Genomic DNA, 13,797 nt, shown 5'->3' with positions numbered 1-13,797 from the left:
AGTAAGAGCCCTGTGGCGCAGGGTGGTAAGCTGCAGTACTGCAGCCCAAGCTCTGCTCATGACCTGAGTTCGATCCTGGCGGAAGCCGGGTTCAGGTAGCCAGCTCAAGGTTGACTCAGCCTTCCATCCTTCCGAGGTCGGTAAAATGAGTACCCAGTTTCCTGGGGGTAAAGTGCAGATGACTGGGGAAGGCCATGGCAAACCACCCCGTAACAAAAAGTCTGCCAAGAAAACGTCGTGATGCGACATCCCCCCATGGGTCAGTGCTTGCAGAGGACTACCTTTACATTTACCTACCACGCATAATATGCGCTGTTGGATCCTGAGGAATAAACAGAGAATTAGGCCGTCCCTGTAATAAACTATGATGCAAAAAGGAGGGAGGTGAATCCCACAGGGAACAAAAGAATCAATTTCATGCCATTTATAATACAATGAGTCAATTTATAAGTGCAATTGAAAGTGCAAAGTGCTGACAATTCATAAATATTCCCACAATATAACAAATTCATAAATATCCATTCACAAATGTCCATACAAGTCCATACAAGGCAACATTTCATATATGAGCATTCTCCAAATAGTCCATAACTTCCGGGTGAATCCTTGATGAAACAGTTTTTTACTTTCTTTCCAGATCTCCTTTCTTATACATTCATAAATATAAAGTAGAAAGGCTTTCCTGCCATGAGGTGAGTTATAAAAACAACAAACGGGAGAGAGGCTCCTTGGACCACGCCCACCCCTCTCCTTCCCAACTGCGAGCCCCGCCCGATGCACGAGCCGAGGCAGTCTGCCAGCATGGGCGCGGTTTGCCTGCTGCTCTGGGGCCTGGCCGGGATCGCGTGCTGCCCATAGACTGCGCCTTTCCTGGCCCCTCCCCCTGCTGCTTGTCAGGAACAGCGCCCTTTGGCTGCGCCTGGCGGCGGCCGTGCATCTAACCCACCCACAACACTTTCTGGTTCTCCCAATTTGCATCTCTCCACCGCTGCCAGCGCTGCTGCGGCCACACTTTGCTGGCACAGGATCCGGCCCGGCGCCGCCGCCACACCGCCGGTGCAGCTGTGCCGGCGTTGGGGCCGGCCATAGGATTGCGCTGTTAGTATTAATGGTGGTGTCAAATATCCAGACATCCTCACCTATGCCGATGCGATACATCTTACCAAAATAGTACAATCCCTGAAAAAAAAATTGTAACACTGAGTGGATTCAAGCGTTAAGTTCCTTTATCTCGCCTTTGTCCTTCCATGAAATTCTTTGGTGTAAACATTCTTACCGTCCAAAACAACTTCAAAACAATATTTTTATAACTCATTTACTCAATGTATGGGACACATACAAAAGAAAATTACTCCTCAAAATATCGCGCTACTCTTCCTTCTTGTCACAAGATTGGTACCCACCAGGCAAACTCCAAACCATAAGGAACTTTTGGACAAACTTGAATTTATTAAAGCTTTCAGATTTAACAACAAAACAAGGCCTTAAGACGAAAGCAGAAATCGAAAAGATAACTAAGGTCTCAATTCCATGGTTCATCTATTTTCGAATCTCCTATATGGCTACATGAATAAAACTCAAAGAAATACTTCACAAACCCAAAACTGATTTTGAAAATATATTAGATCCAAACTTCAAAACAGAAAAAGGACTAATTTCTAAGATGTACAATATGTTATTACACAACACCAAACCAAACAAGTATATCTACCAAGATAAATGACAACAGGATTGTGATACAGCAATTTCACAGGAACAATGGTCACAAATCTGGTCCTCCCCTTTACTAAAGTCTCATGAAATTAATGTACGACTCCAGACTTTTAAGATTCTCACAAGATGGTACACCACCCCTGAAAAACTTTCCAAAATTATGCCATCTTACTCCCCCCCTTGCTGGAGGAAATGTGGAGAGATTGGCACCTACGCACATTGTTGGTGGCAGTGTGATGTTATAACTAAATTTTGGGATGATATCATAGAACGAATACAAAACATAACATCTTACAAAATTCCACTGGATCCCAAACTAATATTCCTGGACCTCTGGCACAAAACCCAAATCCCAATCATATACAGACAACTCATTACAAGCCTACTGAATGCAGCTAAGTCATTCATAGCTCTTAATTGGAAGAATCATCACCCCCCCCCCCCGTCAATGTCACAGTGGTACTCTAGAGTCTGGGACCAATTTATAATTGAAAAAATTACAGACAGGATTCAATCTTCCAATGCAATAAATGCGAAAACAAATTTTTATGAAAAATGGATGCCCTTTTTTGATTTTATTGAAAAGAATGACATGCAGCCTTTGAGTTCTTTGTATGAAAATATATTGGAACAATAGGGATCAATACTCCTGAAGAATAGTTAATGTTATGAATACGCTTCTCAAATTTAAACCTATCATATTATGTATCACTTGGTAAAAATTTCGAAGTTCTAAACTGAGCATTAGCTTCACATGATTGTAAATTATCTCTCAAGTACCTTTTTGTTGTACTTACCGTATTGGTTTATGTTTCAAACTGTTGCTGTTGTTATTTTTTATGAAATAAAATTTATTTGAAATGTTAAAAAAAAGAAAAAAAAAGATAATTAGCGCAAAGCCCTAAAAGTAATCTCCACTGCAAGCAACCTTTTAGCTTCAAGGTAACTACATACTAATAAACTTTGGAAACTAAGTCTTCCTCGTCCCAAACCAAGGATCACCACAGTTGTTTTGATTGTTTTGATATGATGTTTTAATGTTTTTATAATGTTTTTACTGTTGTTTAATCTGTTGTTAAACCGCCCTGAGCCTGTCTGACAGGGAGGGCAGTCTAGAAATGTGATTAAATAAAAATAAAGTTGCAAAAAAGAAAAAGCCATTTTCTTCACTCAAAGGACCCAGCATCTCTTTCTAGTAGGCGTAAACTTAACCGAGTCTCATCCCCACATTAAATCACTGCATCTGCATAACGGCTTGCAGCTGTGTATGTTCTGAACTTATCATTTAAAGCTGTAATACAACTATCACAGTGAATGTCTTGAAATGAACTCATAGACAATGCTTGCAGTCCATCTTCTCACTTTAAAGATTGGCAGAAGAATCCAAATTTTGGTTAAGATCAAAGGGCTTGAAAGTTCTTAATTTTAAAATCCCAGAAGCTTCTTGTCTCATTAATATGTTAGAGATACCCTGATAATTGTAGGGATATGTCTGAATAAGGGTAATGGCTTTTCCCGTGAGCATCCAAGAGGCAAAAGAAAGGGGGGGGGGAGAAATCCCCCACGGGAAACTGCAAACACTTCAGCCAATAAATTACTATGTCAAAGTGTACTTTAAAGTGCAAGTGCTACATTTCATTTCTCACAGTCCTACATAAATTCATATTTCATCGTAATACATAAATACAGAAATATTCATAAGAGTATTGTTCCCAGTAATTCATACATATAAGAGCATTCACAATAGTATTCTCTACAAATACAACACTCAAAGAAAATCGAGCGCTATAACAATCCGGGTGTAATAAAGTCCATTTTAACCAGAAATCCTTATAGACATGTCTTTCTCCTTTGTTTCATTTATTTCTTCCGAATGAGCATAGGTGTAACAAAGCAGATTGAAGGCTCTCCGTCACGCCCGATCTGGGGCCGGCTACAACCAAGAGATTTCGTGCCTACTTCCTCAGGAGCGTACTCAACTACATTCAAGAGAAAAGTTCACAGCTCATACACTCCGGAACGGCGGCAGCTCTTTTTCTTGCGCCAACATTTTGGTCTACCTTCCTGATCCTATTCTTGCATTAAAATCCCCACATAGGACAAGATGGAAAAGTCAAATATCAGAAGGTCAGCAAATCCAAAGTGTCTGCCAAAGAGTCCCAAATACTTTCCCCACAGGGTCCAAATCCCCTAGGGGGGATATACACATTAACACATATCAGGGACGCAAAGTGAGTCTTTTACAGCACAATCCTATGGCTGGCCCCAACGCCGGTGCAGCCGCACCGGCGGTGTGGTGGCGGCGCCGGGCCGGATCCTGTGCCAGCAAAGTGTGGCCGCAGCAGCGCCGGCAGTGGCGGAGAGATGCAAATTGGGAGAACCAGAAAGTGTTGTGGGTGGGTCAGATGCACGGCCGCCGCCAGGCGCAGCCAAAGGGCGCTGTTCCTGACAAGCAGCAGGGGGAGGGGCCAGGAAAGGCACAGCCTATGGGCAGCACGCGATCCTGGCCAGGCCCCAGAGCAGCAGGCAAACCGCGCCCATGCCGGCAGACTGCCTCGGCTCGTGCATCGGGCGGGGCTCACAGTTGGGAAGGAGAGGGGTGGGCATGGTCCAAGGAGCCTCTCCCCCGTTTGCCCAATGCAGCGCCAAGTCCGTGGCGGCCGCGTCCAGAGAGGTTGGCATGGGACCGGCAGGCACCCTGCCATGAGGAATCCAGGGCAGCAGCCAGTCTCCAGCAGCAGGGAACAGTCACCAAGTGGCGCCAAAGGGGAGGCTTGGCCTGAGGCCACCACCAAGAGGCAGACACAGAGGGCCTGCCCCCCCATCCCCATCCCAAGGCAAAGACCACAGACACCCGTTGCACAGAAATCAGCCTTTATTATTATATCATCCCACCTCCCCCAGCAGATGTGAGGAAGGGGAGATGTGTAGGAGAGCCGCCTGTGCAGCAGAACACCCCCCTGCAAGGCGGCAGCGGTGGTCACCGGCGAGGCCGGCGGCCGGACCCCCTTGGCCGTCCACGGGCCCGGCCTCTCGCACACAACTGGGCCCGAGGGAGGGGTGCCTCTGGGGTGGGTGGAACCACTACAGTGGGTTGGGCCGGAGGGCCGAGGATGGCGACGAGCCGCCCAAGCAGGGCTTTGGCACGGGCTTGAGAGGCGCGGAGCTCTTCCCCCACTTCCAGTACCGCAGCCATGAACTCCCGGCCGCGGTTGTTCGCCTCCTCCCATGCAGCGTGCACCTCTAGCCGCTCCCTCTCGATCGCCGCCCACATTGCGGCCAGTGTCGGGGGAAGCTGCTGGGCAGGGCGGGGGCCGCGAGCCCGTGCGCCTGGAAGGACCCCCTCCATGGGCCCCTCCCCCTCAGAGGCGGAGCCAGGTCCTTCCCGCACATGGCCCATGGCACCCGGGGGCGGGGGGGGCTGGAGGGGATGGCGCTGCAGGCTGGGACGGCTCCTCCAGCGGCTCTGTCGATGAGGTGTCCTGAACTGGTGGAGTCCCAGGGCCACCTTCACCCTCCACCGACACAGGGAAGCCGAGCGACTGCAGGAGAGCCGCTCTGGCCACAGAGGTCCTCCGGGAGGGTGGCAGCCCGCGCAGCTGGGCAATCACCTCCCCGCCTATCTCCAGGCGCATGGTCCCTGCTGGAGCGAGACATGGGTGGGAAGAGGCCCCAGGGAGGGAAGAGCAGCGGCCCAACATGGGCTGCCACAGGCCACCGAGCCGGGCCAAGCACACCCATTCCAGCTGCGGCCGCAGCCCCTCGTCTTGAGACCGGCCGGAGCCATGAGGGGCCTTGGATATGTGGCCGAGGCCCGTGGCCAAGCCGGTCCCTGGCCCCACCAGCAGCAGGGGCACAGATGCATACCATGCTCCGGATCCATGCCCCCCAAAGGGCCTGGTTGAGGCTCCTCATCGCTGGCAACAGGGGCTTGCTGTGACGGTGGAATGGCTGCCTTTTCCTGGGCCCCGCCCTCTGCTAGGAGGAGCACAGACCCCGCTGCCTCTGCCTCCGCCTGGCTTGGGTCCGGACCCTCAGGGGCCGTGCCTACCCACGGGAGAGGCCCTGTCACACATGTGCCACGATCCATGCGTTCCCCCACCCCTCGCCTCCCTGAATCCACAAATACTAACCGGGCAGGACCTCAACGCCCAGGCCGCCCACCACCGCCTCCGGGATGACCGCTCGCATGACCGCGCCTGGGCCTGGGAGCCCCTCATCGAGGGCCCGCTCATAAGGAACCCCCTGAGACATGAGGAGGCGCACTCATTTGCGCGCGGGCCCGAAAGAATCATTCCAGTGCTTCATTGCCGAGTGAGCAGTGGGGGCGCGTTGCCCACAGCCGAGACCCTGTCAGCTGCCATCTGCCAGAATGCCCGTCATCGAGACCGGGACAAGGCGCCCCTGTGCGTGCTCAGGGTGACCTCCGCATTCTCCACCACGAGCCCAAAAAGCAGCACTCTCTCAGCCTCCGTCCAGTTTGCCTGGCGCTGGCTTCCGCCGCCACTAGTGCTCTCAGCAGACATGGGGGCAGTGCCCGCTGGAATGTCCGGTCCCCGAGATAAGTGGTGGGAATCGGCCACCTAGTCATGTGCCCACCCATCCCCTCGGCAAGATGGAGGAGGGCACAGGGGGTGCAGGACCGGGAAGGGTGGCTGGGACGGCCCATGCAGCAGACAGAGGACCCGCTCCTGAGCACCACTTGCAATGGGCCGCTGAGACTGGTAGGCCTGCTGCTTCCAGGCGCGTGGGGGGGGGCTCAGGGTGCTGGAACTCAACCTGCGCTCCTTCCAGGCAGGACCCCGATCATCCCCGCCTGGTGCCCACCACTGCCGCCGCGGCTCCCAGCGATCCGGACCAGCCACCTCCTGCCAGCCATGTTTGTCCAAGCGGCCCTCAGGCGGCGGCGCCTCAGACGCCGACGCCAGTTCCAGGCCAGGGTGCCATCCCTGCTCCTGGGTGACATGACTTGCCTGGACCGCTTCCGCCTGGACAGGGCAGCCATACAGGCTCTGTGTGAGGAGCTCGCGCCAGCCCTTCAGGGGCAAGCTGCGGCTCCCCGGGGCATCCCCGTCCTCCAGAGGGTCCTGCTGTCCCTCCGCTACCTCGCGACCGGCTCCTTCCAGGGAGTGATGGCTGAGGCCTTGGAGGTCTCCCAGTCATCCGCCAGCCGCTGCCTGCATGCCTTCCTGGACGCCCTAGTTGGTCGGATCCACGAGCACATCCACTTTCCCACCTCGGAGGCAGAGTTGGCACCCATCCGGGCAGGCTTCTCCTCCCTTGCGGGCTTCCCCAATGTGATTGGAGCAGTCGACTGCACACATGTGGCCATATGCGCTCCCAGGGAGGAGCCACAGGTCTACAGGAATCGGCACCGGTTCTACAGTATCAACGTCCAGGCGGCCTGTTACCACCAGGGGATCTTCACGGACCTCGTTGCCAAGTTCCCGGGAAGCGTCCACGATGCACAGATCTTCACCATCTCCGGCCTGAACAGGCTCCTGTCATCATGGCCTGAGGAGAGAGGCTGGCTCCTAGGTCAGGAGTTGGTGGGGGAGCTGTGAGGGGACGGGGATGGGAAGGGAGATCCTAACACCGCCTCCCCTTGCAGGTGACCGTGGCTATCCATTGCTGCCCTACCTCCTGACGCCATACCCTGCGGATGAGTCCGCCGACAGAGCCAACTACAACCAGGCCCACCGGCGCACGAGGATGGTGACCAAACGTGCTTTCGGTCAGCTGAAAATGCGCTTCAGATGCCTCCATCATACGGGCGGCCGCCTGGCCATGCAGCCTTTCACCGTCGCCAAGCTCGTGGCTGCCTGTGTCATGTTGCACAATATTGCCGTGCGCCAGCAGCTCCCCTTGCCAGCCACAGAGGGCCCAGGCGAGGACCCCTGGCTGCCGCCCACCGGCCGCCTTTCCCCTGACGCCCCTGCAGAGCCCCAGGAGCATGACCGAGCTGTGCGAGACAGGGTCGCGGAGCACCTGTGGCATGCTGCGCGCTGAGGGCCATGCCTGACTATGGGGGGCTCGGCCGGCCAGACACTCGCCCATTTAAACCCCCACGGTGTCCCAGGCGGCCCCTCCGAGTCCCCGCTCCCTCAACCCCTGCATGTAGAGAGCATGGGAAAGCCGCCCCGGCCAGCAGCCACCGCCCCCCATGGACGGGCTGCACGGGAAAAGCGGTTAATGAACTTGGCTTTATTCCCAATCGATTCCAGGGCTGCATCAGGGGCCCAGAGAGCAGCTTGCCAACCCAGCACGCCGGCCTCAGCAGCCAGGAGGGTGAAGGCTAGGTAGCGCGTCGGAGCAGGGGGAGGCCAGTGGCCCCGCCACGGCGTCCCCGTTACAGGGCAGGGGCCCAGCTGGGGTCCCAGATGCCTCTGCCTGGGATGGCATATCGGAGGCTGTCCGGCCCTCCACGGGGACGGGCTCCAGCTTCGGCCGCTTCCTGCCAGGCCCCTCCACTGGATCACCCTCCGGGTCTTCAGCAGGTGGCGGGTAGCGGGGTGGAGACCAGGTGGTGAAGCCCCTCCCAAGTTCCTCCTCATCTGGCGAGAGGCTCCGGGCGGGCGCCGCTGTGGGGGCAAGAGGTGGGGGATGGGAGCGTCAGGGCCCCTGTGGGCTCTGGGGTTGTCGTCGCGGCCACAGGCCGCCCCACCCCACATGCCCGTGCCCCTCCTGTTGTCGAGACTCACATGGTGCCGCTGCCCGCACCTGCTGGAATGCCCCGTGAACCCGGTCCATGGCAGCCATCCACCTGTCATTGATGGTCCCTGCAGAGGGGGGAGGGAGGGAGGGAGGGCACCCGTTGGTGGCAGCCCGGCATGTGCTGCAAGCACCTGCAACCTGCGCCTCGACGGAAGTGGCTGGGACGCCTCCGGGCCCTTACAGCCTGCCCTCTGCGGCAGCGGAGGAGGCCCCCCAGATGGCGCCGAGGACCCCAACTTACTGCACACGGGGCCCGCAGCCACCTCCTCTTCCAGGAGGTCATGCTGCACCTCGCACAGCGCCGCATCTAGCCACGCTCGTACGAGGCGGGCCTCCTCTGCACGGCCCGGGAAGAGCTCCTCCAGGTAAACTGGCCGCACAGTCATCGCATCCTCATCTGCCAGGAGGTCATTCCTGGCTGCCTTGGCAATGAGCTGGGCCCTGAGCCTGGCCGCCCACTGCTCCCGCCACCCGTCGCCCTCCATGCAGCCAGGACCGCTGTGGGTATTGTGTTTCTGTGCTGCCCACCAAACTACACCGCCCGCCGGCATGACCTTGGAGGGTCTGAGATGTAACAATCCCCGATCTTCTGTCTGGCAGCTGCATAGTCCATGGATAGGTTCAGCAGAGGCCTCCCGGCTCAGACCTGTGGGTTGGAGGGGAGGGGGCCGCGGTGGTTGGCTTCCTATGGCCCCAGGGCCCTCGTCCCTTTCGGGGATGCTGTGCTGCTCAGGTGCATCCTTGTCGGACACCAACCCTTGGGCCTGACCCTATGGTGTGCCGCGGGACTGGGAATAAAGCTCATCTGCCCATGGACCCGTGTCTGCCTGCGATACTTTGGTGAACTGCCAGCCATATCCTGCCCTGGCACCATGAGCGCATGACCAGGCCCGCGCTGACAGCGCATCCCTTCCAAGAGGGGGGGGGTGCTTAGGATGCACAAGGACTGGCCAGGGGCCGCTCTGGCATATCTTCCATATTGCCCTAACGCACCTGCCCTGCCTGGCATGCCGCCCTCAGCTGGGGCAGTCACGCAACCTGCCATCGGGGGGCCCTCCCGGGGCCTGGGGTGGCCACCCAGCCTGCATGGCCCGGCCAGGGGAGGGGCGCACTGTGGCAGCCAGCCAGGGGGCCTCGGGCTCCCGCATTCCGGCCACTTTGCGCGGCTGGTGTGCTCCTCCACTGCCCCAGTGGGCGGGGCCAGCGGCCTTCCCTGCAGGATTGGCGGGCCTGGCAGCCTAGGAGTGGGTCCCACCCCCCAGCAGGGCAACGCAGGCAGCCACAGATGCTGAAAGCAGGAGACGGCGCTGGGCCAGAGCGGAGCCACATGCAGCCTTGGACGCACCCCTTCCCTCCGAAAAACCACGCTGTGTTGGTTTGGGAGCCTCGCAACTGGCCCACAGGATTGGATGCGAGGCAGGACGCCGCGGGGTGGAGGGTGTTGGAATTACCAATGGGGCTGCTGCAGATGCCCGAGGGGCTGGACCCACTCTGGGAGGCGGCCGCTCACGTGACTGTGTTGCTGGGGCTGCGGCTGCAATGGGAGCGGCCCTCCCCAGGCGCGCGAGACCTCCTGCCCGGAATATGGCATCCGCCTGCCGCCACCCTAGTTTCTTCACTGATGGGGCTAGGGTTCAAGCGAGCGGACCGTTTCCCCTGCCATCCCCCGCCCCCTTGCAGCGGCACCCCGCGCCACCCTCAACCTGGCTTATCGGGTGCCAGCTGCTCGCCCCACCAGGGATTGATTCCCCCTCCCCGCTGACATGCCCCACCCAACCCTCTACCTGACCATAGATGCAGGGAGGTTAGCCATGTTAGTCTGTGGTAGCAAATTCCAAAAGAGTCCAGTAGCACCTTTAAGACTAACCAATTTTATTGTAGCATAGGCTTCTGAGAATCACGTTCTCTTCGTCAGATGCGTGGTACAGACACTGGTCAAATATAGAAGAGGAGGGGGGAGGAGAGGAGGAAGGAGGGAGGGGGTGTTACTGTGAGGGGAGGGAGGGGGCGGGGAGGCAGGACGGGGTGTGTCAGATACATTTGTGGCAATGTGCAGGTGGGGATATGTGACGGGAGTGTTGGGGGGGCAGAGGACAAAGTCAGGCTCGCAGACACAGACGGTAGTTGTTGTACATCTCGTTTTATTGCACTGGAAAAAGCGGGCTTGCGTTTAGGCTAGCAAGGGAGCCGGAGCATTCCACACAGCCCTCCTTCCCGCTCGGAGCGGCGGGGCTGGGATGTGTCAGACTGTGGCTAAATAAGGCTCTCACTACAGAATTCCCTTTAGAAGCAAACACAAGTCCATTGTTTGAAAAAGGAAACTTTACTGCAGAAAAGGTCCATTATAGTCCACTGTCCTGAATAGGAGACTCAGGATGGTACATGATCATTGTTACCAATGAAGGGCAAGCATAAGGTACAGAGTAACAATACCCATCTGGATTAGCCTTCCCCCACAGTTCTCAAAACAACATCGCTCAGTCCTGGGAAGCTGCTCTCCTTCAAGGCCAATGCTTGGTGGAACGGTGTTAGACAAAACAGGCTCCTCCGGTGGGAATGCTGCCTGGGAACTGGTGCACCTGGGAAGAAAGCACTTAAACACTAGAAGCATTAGAAAATGGAGTCAGTACAGTTTAGATATACACTGGACCTGACAGGATGCAGGCCGCGGCGCGAAAGTGCTTCCTGGGCTGCAGCCAACCGTCCGTCAGAGATGTTTGGGGAGGGCGGGGCGCGGGAGAGCAGCCATGCCCTGGACGTGCCTGCGGGAGAAAAAGACCCATGTGGGCTTTGCCTCGTTCTACTGGCGAGGCAAGCCCCACACTCCGCCATCCAGGAGGATGCACATAGTTGAGGGCAGAAGCTGATGCATGACAGTCTGGCGAGGATGCACTCGGCCTTGGCAAGCCTGTACCTTTACGAGAGGGAATGAGCTGGTCACAACAAACACCTGGTCACATGTGGTTTTTGGGGCACCTGCCTCTGAGGCGGCCAAGGGCGGCCATGGTTGCCCCCCACCCCTGCTGGGCCTCACCCAAAGCGGCAAGTGAGCGGGTGGGTTCAGGTGAATGGGCGGTTTGCACTAATCTGCGGAACGCCACCCCCCTCCCCTACCTCCTCCTCACCTGTCAGCGCTCCGTCGGTCATCACCAGGTGGGAGCTCCAGTGTCCGGGTACCTGCGAAGAAACAGGAGAGGCTGCAGCTAATTTGCCAAGTGTCATTCCCTTCTGTCCCGGAAGGGTTAATTTGTTTGTGCTTAGTTAGAAGCAACTAGCTTGCATGAGCCCAGTTAGATGTTGAGTCATTCTTTCTGTCAGGGTAGAAAGGGAGTTAGGCAGACATTTGCACCCGTTCCCTTTTACGAGAAGTTCCCCCGCTTTTTCGCAAAGTCCCCCGAGTGCATTCTGTGCCTGCCACCGTGAATGCCCTCACCCCCGTTCGGTGTTCAAAGGGGCAATGCCACACAGCACACGGGCAGAGCCTCCGGCCAAGTGCTCACTTACCTGGGGGTTTGGGCGGTGCTGGCCGGATGTTTTGTAGGGCGCGTTTGCAGGTGATTGGGTTCGGAGAGGGGGGCTCGTCCACGCCGGGCGCGCACGCTGATTGGTCCCCGGGATGGTTCTCATCCTATGCTCCTTCGGGCCATGGGGGCGGGGCGGGGCGCTCCGAGAGGGGGCCAGTTTTTCGCCGTTCCATGGCCGCCTATGGGCTACGCCTTCTTTTTCCGTGGCGTAGCTTTTTTGCGCCGCTGTGGGCGTTCCCTCTTCTGGAGGGGCTTAGGGAGCAGACTAATTCTGACCCCGCCTTGTTCCCCGTCCCCCCCCCGCATTGGCGTGGGGCTCTACGCCACTCCTGCGCCGCTGCCCGGGCGCTTGTGGCTTGCGCCGGTGCCGGCCCACCGGCGGGCCAGCGCCACGTCCAAGCGCGGGCGTAAGGCCCAGACGCGCCGTCGCAAGCCTTAGTTCAGTTCCTATTCAGTTTCCCCGCCCCTCTTAGGATTGGGCTGCCCGTTATCTCAAAATTTGAAAAGAAATTCTGGGTTTTTTATAATTCCATAGGAACTTATTCAAAATGGTTTTCCATTGATGTAGAGTGGATTTAGGTGGGAGAATAGGGATTGTGCGAAAGAGGAAAAGTAAGCTTGGGAAGAATAAAAGCTTTAATTAAATTTAGTCTGTCTTGCCAAGCCAATTGCTGCTTATTCCAATCATGAATGTTAAATTTATTTCCTTAATTTTCTTTGTATGGTTGTATTTTATGATGTGATTTACATTATTGGGGATGTTAGTTCCCAAGTAGGGAAGATATTTATCAACCCATTGATAATTATATAGTTCACAAAGCGTAGTTTTGTTACTTGGAGTTGTATTGATTGGTAAAATTGTGGATTTGGATGTGTTAGTTTTGAGACCTGAAATTTGGGTGAATAGAAATAGCGTTTTTTCCATGTATTGTCGAAGGCTTTCACGGCCGGAGAACGATGGTTGTTGGGGGTTTTCCGGGCTGTATTGCCGTGGTCTTGGCATTGTAGTTCCTGACGTTTCGCCAGCAGCTGTGGCTGGCATCTTCAGAGGTGTAGCACCAAAAGACAGAGATCTCTCAGTGTCACAGTGTGGAAAAGATGTAGGTCATTTGTATCTACTCAGGAGGGGTGGGGTTGAGCTGAGTCATTCTGTAAGAGTTTCCCAGGGTGTGGAATGCTAATGGCGGGAGGCTTCACTGAATCCTGAGGAGGTTCTTTTGCATATGGATTGGTGCTTGATGTGCTAATCTTCTCTGCAGGGCTATTGTCGGGTGTGGAGTGTTTTGTTGGCCTGGTGTTAGGGTTTTTTCCAGTTGCTGTAAAGAATCAATGGGCTTTCTAATGTATAAAAGAATATCATCTGCAAACATACTTAATTTGAAGGTTTTGTTTTGAACTGTTATACCATATTACTGTCTTTCCGGATTTGGATTGCTAGGGGTTCTATGGCTAGGGCAAACAAAAGCGGTGAAAGGGGACATCCCTGTCTTGTTCCCCTAGCTATATTTATTGGTTGTGAGGAGTTGTTGTTTATTATGATTTTAGCCTTGGCATGGGAATATATTGTGTTTATGGATTGTATGAATTTGTTTCCAAAATTCATATGATGTAGTAAGGATAAAAGGTAAGGGATTTCCAAAGAATTGAACGCTTTTTCCATGTCAAGTGAGAGAAATAGTGTTTCTGGTGATGTTTTTTGTTTACAGGAAGTAAGTAGCATTAGTGTCTTATGGATGTTATCAGCAATGTCTCTACCAGGAATAAATCCAGTTTGATTTGGATGGATGTAGTTGCCTATGAAGGAGTTCAGTCGTTTGGTCATTACTGCAGTAAAAAATGTATAGTC

This window comes from Eublepharis macularius, chromosome 2 (assembly GCF_028583425.1).
Source record: "Eublepharis macularius isolate TG4126 chromosome 2, MPM_Emac_v1.0, whole genome shotgun sequence".
Lineage (NCBI taxonomy): Eukaryota > Metazoa > Chordata > Lepidosauria > Squamata > Eublepharidae > Eublepharis > Eublepharis macularius.
This window is presented reverse-complemented; position numbering follows the sequence as displayed.